The sequence below is a fragment of the Cupressus sempervirens genome, chromosome 8 (assembly GCF_028749045.1).
Source record: "Cupressus sempervirens isolate cs-2001-9-10 chromosome 8, ASM2874904v1, whole genome shotgun sequence".
Taxonomy (NCBI): Eukaryota; Viridiplantae; Streptophyta; class Pinopsida; order Cupressales; family Cupressaceae; genus Cupressus; species Cupressus sempervirens.
Window position 1 is genome coordinate 118,066,101 of NC_143125.1, and position 6,850 is coordinate 118,072,950.

Below are 6,850 nucleotides of genomic sequence, written 5' to 3' on the forward strand. Positions count from 1 at the left end.
GTGACACAAAATCACTTTGATATGAAAGACCAACCACTTGGTGCCAATCATGAAATTGGTAGGAAGATGGAAGAAATTGTTGAATTGATGATTAAAAATAAAAGATTGAAGAGTGAACTAAAATTTTAGAAATCTCTAGTGGAGATAATGAAAAAATCACAAGAATGTATTAAATTACTGGATGAACTACTCAAAGCACAAAGGAGATTGAGAGAGACTTATGGCCTTGGATATTGCAAGCACTCTACTATCAAACAAGTTGGATCATTAAAGTAGGAAAAGAAAAGGAATGAGAACACCAACCCAAAGACAAAGAAACCACCATGATATAATTGTGGAAAGCCTAGACACACCAAAAATATATCCAGGAGAAAAAAATGGTAAGAGAAATGTTACTCCCTAATTCAATGGTTATTATTGTCATTTAAATAAGTATGAACATCAATCATTTAAATGTAGATCCAAGTCTAGCAAAACACCTAAGAGGTGTGCATTTACTAGTTATTGCTATACTCACAAAAATTTTGGACATAAGTCACAACATTGTAGATTAGGAATGAAGACCAATTGGAAATCAAGGATGAAAGGTAATACAATTAATTAGAATTATGACACACGATATTCATGCATAGAATACAAAAAGTATGGACATAATGCTGCAAATTGCATGAGATTATATTTTGGAGGAAGATTTGGTAATCAAAGAAACATTGCATGGAATGTTATAATTGTCACAAGGTTAGTCATCTAAGAAGGAACTATAGAAACTGAGTTGCACAATCAAATGATGTTAATTCTAAAGGTAAATAAAAATTGGGTGTAGATGGAATTCATAAATAGGTGAACAAGAAGTGGATAAATAAGACAAAATAAAATGAGACATCAAGTGCAAAAAATAGGGACACCTCATCCAATGGATTAGGTGAAACCTCCACCTATGATTAAATCATAGAACAAGGTAAGAAATTGTAGTATCATTAATAAATCCCACATTAATTCTTATAATAAATTGGAAATAAATCCATATTTTCATAATATATGATGTATAAGGACATTATATGATATTTGAAAAAAGATCAAATTAGATAGTATTACTAAGTGTGTCGATAACTAGAGCTAATAATGGAAGATGAGCAGGTAATAAAAAAAAATGTGATGATATCTTACCTAAGTTTAAATCATGTCTAGTATGTCACCCAAGGGATGATGGAAGAAGGTCTCTACTAAGCTACTAAAGGTAGCTAAGTTCATTAAATACAACAGACAGTGGAGTATAATTCATTCAATACACCCTAATGGTCAGAAAAGGTAACTTGATTGTGTATATATGGGGTTTTCAATTTTCATTTTTTCACCTTGAATTTTGAATAATTAAGAGTGAATTTTAGAAAAAAATGAGTGAATAATTTATTTTCAAAGCTTTTGAGGTGAGATTCTATCATTGAATTCAAGAGCCAAGTTGAACATTAATGAAGCTTTCTGTCAAAGTATTTTCTAAAACCTTACACAATGAAAATGGCCTCCAGCTCCATAAGTGCAAAGATATAGACTAAACCTAGGGTAAATATAGTGAAATTGATTCAAAATAATACTATGAAGAACTAAAGTATAAATTGTAACCTAAAAATACAACACAAACTGAAAAGGTAGCAACCCTATCTATGATACCATCTATGGTATTGATATTTAATGATATGCATTCATTCTATCATTATACAATTGGAGAAGTTGGAAATCATAAAATTAAAGGGGTATATGGTAAAATATGTATTGATGGAAAGTTGAAAGATGAGTTCAAACATTTGGAATATACTAGTCTTGTATATGCCACATTTTCTAAAAAAAATCAAAATAAGTTGGATTAGGGCTCTATTGAGAAGAGTGGATGGTATGTGCATGTGGTTGGATGAACTCATAAAATAACAAAGGATATTATTTGTGTGGTCATGAGAAACCCTGACATTGACAAGGTTTAAAATATCAAAATGGCTTTGAAGAATGAGATTGAAGAAGACAGAAAAGTCAAATGGCACAAAAGAGGTTTGAAGGTAGATACCATCATGGATTTGGATATTAAGTTTGGTGTATACACAATTTTTTACAATATATTTCAATATATTTGGCATAATAGTGATGTTGTTTTAGGTTACATGGTTATAAATAAAGGCCAAAAATATGATATTGTCAAGTTAAACAAGTAACTAAGAGATAATCTAAAACCCATCTAAGTTGCAAGATCAAATACTTACAAGTTTGGCCACTTTTTCTATCCATTTTATTTTACATGTAAAACTATTTTCCATTAGTTGATCAAGCCAAATAGAAGTCAGACACTCCAATCATCTATCATATAAATGAATTTATTTGGGAAGTAGGAGATTACTTTAAGAGTGTTATGGATGAATATTTTGAGAATTTTAAGATAAGGGTAAACCAAAGGTTTAGGATTTCCCTAACTTTAGTTGAGAATCTTTTGTACTCTTATAGTGCACCTCAAATCAATTCCACATGCCGTCCCAGGTTGTAATGCATCCCACCAAAAGGTTTTGAAACCAATTAGCTACATTTTCAACAATAGTCTCTACAATCATCCTTACCGCTACATCTTCATGCTAAGGACAAACGATGCTACATGCTACAAATAAAGAAGGGATGTGCTCATTAGTAGAGACTTTACCATCACCATTGAATTTGGGGAAGTTATTTTGGGAAGCTATTGGTAGGCCATTGTTAGTAGCAAGCCAAATAGGGCTAATAGAATTACCCCAAGGCACGACCATGGAAGTAGGAAGAATTAGTGGTATTGGCTAAAAGGTGATGGTAACAGGGGCTACCACTCCATTTAAGGTGAGAGCATTACATAGTGATGGGATCTAAGTGAAAAAGATAGGAGAGGAAGAGGAATGATTGTGTCTCCAAGAAATAGGAAAAGATGGAAGAAATAGAGCTCCAAGGATAGCTTGAAACATCGGATCCCATGAGTAGATTCTCCCTTTTATTACAAGATCTTCTAATATTGGGAAATAAAATTTGTTTAATTGATAAAATAGTGGGTCAACTTTTCCTTTTCCATGAGCACTTCTAGACTTAGGATCTAGGGTTAATTGATTTAGTTTACAATGGGTGTGCTTGTCTCCTTCTTTTTTGCCACAATATAGCTTCCCAATACTCAAAATTGGCTTCCTCTCTTTCTAGTGAAAATATGACTCTTCAATACTCATTAAGGGATTTTTAATTTTTCCAGGTAGGTGTATTCAACTAGTTTATTATATATTCGTGTTCATCTTGGAAACCAAGGTTGGGTTGCATTACTAGGATTTGATCTTCATGAGGCAACACCATTTTTCCTCATGAGCTAATACGCATGAATCAATAAATTGACATGGATCTCTAAGTTATCCCAATAAAGCCACAAAGAGACTCACTAAGAAAAACTTAGAGAAAGAAAGGATTTCCCTAGCAAAGTCACCAAAAATAGTTCGTTAATAGTTTGTCTTCCTTAATTTCAATGGCTTGAATCTTAATGTGTCTAATAGTAAATGGAAAACAAAGTAGTTAACAAAAAAATGGGTCAGTATAGTAATCTATCAAAGACCCCTAAATTAAAAGGTACAACTCCCTTAAAATGAAAGATTTATAATGAATGTGGTTTTTTAGGTTTTATGGGGTATGCTCTTAACTAGAGAGCAAAAGAGGTAGAACCATATTTCTTAAAGATTCAAACAATCTAGGAAACTTCCAAATCTAACTCCTAAAAATGCAATCTATTTTTATCATAGATGGGAGATTGAAACCATGCAAGACTACCTACCACAATATGAGAGGAGAAAGAGAAATTAATCTAGCAATGCCCAGATTGCTAGAATGATTGAGATTTGACAATACCTGGATTGTACCCATTTTAGCTACTTAATTAATTGAATCCCAAGCTTCTCATATAATCCATAAAATACACATGAAATAACATTCATAGTATAGGGGAATAAAGTACTACTTATACAAAAGAAAGTAAAGCTTATAGTTCAATGAGATGAAAGAAATAAAACCAAGTTTCTTTGTAATCTTTCCATTTTCATTTACAAAATATTCATCCCAAGTACTATACAAAAACTAAATGAAAAATGAAATTAAAATGTAGACTTAGAGTCACACACAATAGTCCTATCTACAAGGGGTTTGCCCAAAAAATAATTTTTTGATCTTATTAGTTTCACCAAAAGTTACATGTATAGGCCTCTCCCAAAATGCCAGTTACATTTAGTGATTACATTATAGAGAATTTTTAAATAGAGGAAACTAAAAATAGGACTTGACTGGTCATTTTCCATTATAGAGTTTAAGCCTACTACCAAAAATGGATACAAAAGAGAATTTGAGAAAACAAGAGAGAGTGATAGTTGTCTAAGAGAATATTAGAGCATCAAAATTTCTTTGGGGTCACAACCTTAGCTCTGTAAGCTTTCATTACATCCATTACTTTATCCAATTCATTAACACCTAGGATTATGATGTTCTTAGCTCAAATCATCCAGTAGTCATGCATCTCTATTAGCTCTTCCACTTTGGGGACCTTTGATTGGAACTTTTTCGATGCTTACCTTAAGATGGAATCTACTAATGAAAGCTCCTAGATCTTTGACACCTAGAAGTTACCTAGATCAATGCCCTCATTGAAAAATGCTAGGAATTTGGTTTTTATTCACTCAGTGTCCACCAATTGACTATTACTGGATACATATGATTCTGTATGCAACACCTTTAGATATTCAAAAATCTTTTCTATGACCTTTTTCACTAAATCATGCACATCTTTAAGCTCATTTTTTGATCTTATAGAGATTTCCACTATGAACTCCAATGATTGCTTCCAATGACACAATTGTTGTTGACATGTTTTAAGGATCCTATGGGTCATGATGATGTTAGTCTTCATATCAACCACCTCTTGCAATAGGGCCAATTGTTCCATTAGTGTATCTAATACTTTTTGTTTGGTACTTTCATGATTGGACACTACTTCCCTCAACTTTTCTATATCTAACAATATATTTCCAAGATTCTTGATGAGAGAGGGACCTTGGGCCTTCATTTGATCAATCCATGAGTGACCAATTTGACTAAATTTCCTTTCTTGTAGTAGCTTTAAAAGCAATTTTTTGTTCTCATCTGCACTTAGATCAAATGTACTAGTAGAAGTCCTCCCAAGTGTAGCTCTAATATAATCCATTAGTTCTTAGGCCTTAAGTACCTCTTTCTCCACCCTTAATTCTTCTAGTTTTTCCTTTATCTTTTCATTGATTGATTTCCATAAATTAACCATGGAATCATGTATGGGAATACTAATTTCAACCATTTTGGTCTAAAAGTAATTGGCAATAAGCTCATGGAACTTGCCCTCTTTCTGAGATTCTACTATCTCAATCATTATCTGACTAGTAGAGGGATCAATGGCCAATATTTATATAGAATTCTACTTATTCATCTTCTTTGATTGTAGTTGAGAGGAATTTTCTTAGTAGATGAGGCCTTGGATGGGGAAGCCTCCTCCTATCTTTTTTTTTTCTAATCAATGATCTCATCCAACCATAACTTGGTTGAGAGGACATTGATCTCTACTTAAAGGGGTATAGGATCAAAGAGCTTCCTTTCCATTGGGGGTGTCTCCTTTCTATAAGTGGCAGTGGGGAAAGTAGTCACTAAGAGGGCTAAGGTGTCATCATATTGAGATACACCTTTTTCTTTAGCATCCACGGGATTGGTGTCACCATAAAGATTGATGAATTAGATAGGAGAGGAAGGATTGGACACTAATTTCTCTTGCTCTAACTCTTTTTCCTTCCCCTTATCCCTAAAATTTTATGTGTTCAAGAGAGATCCTCCTCCACAAGTAGGGGTAATCTAGACATTCTTCTCTAGAGGTTGATATCCACCCTGACTGATGGACTAGTCTTAGCCTATTGATGTTGAAGTGGTAGTAGTGGTGGAGGTCCTCCACAAGTAGGGGTAATCTAGACATTCTTCTATAGAGGTTGATACCCACCCTGATCGATGGACTAGTCACAACCTATTGATGTTGAAGTGGCAGTAGTGGCGGAGGTAGTTGCAGTTGACTGAATAGTTCTAGAAGCTAATCCACCACTAGAGCCTATACTTCCTATTCATTTCTTTCTTTCCCTGGTCCACTCCACCCATTTGTCCATCCTTTTAATGATCCCATGCATTAGGACCTCCATCTATTGATAATAGGACCTTTAGGTAGGGTTGACACAATGGGAGTTCCCATGATCTTCTTGAAGTATGATGGATGAATATAGGAGTCATCATCTACAATATTAGAAACATAAACAAAGTAATTATATAACTTAATTTCATCAATTGCTATCCTAGACCAATACCTCTCCCTAGTTTGTTATTCATCATGACATCCAGCCCAATAATCTTCAATGTCTAGAACATGTCTTTGAGCATATCCCAACTTAAAATGACCTCTCATGAAATTCATTAGATCATATTGAGGCCTGAGTACCTCATAATCAACTAGTTTGATCTTGCTCTCAAAACTCTTAATTAGATCCCAGAAATTAGATCTAGAAGCACATGAATAAGGTCCAACTACTATTGAGAAGGAAATTCTGGATTTTTTTTTCTTACATTAGAAAAAAAGGTGTTAACTTCTAGTATTTGTCAACATAATTAAACAAGAACAACTGTGTCATTAGGCTACCTAGTGAGCCTTTTGGAAAATCCATCAAAAGCACTAATCCATAGGTAGGAGAATCTTGAGAATTGGATGAAAGAGAATTTGAACTAGACTATAGCTAAAATAGCTTTTGGTGAACTTTTTTGTTTG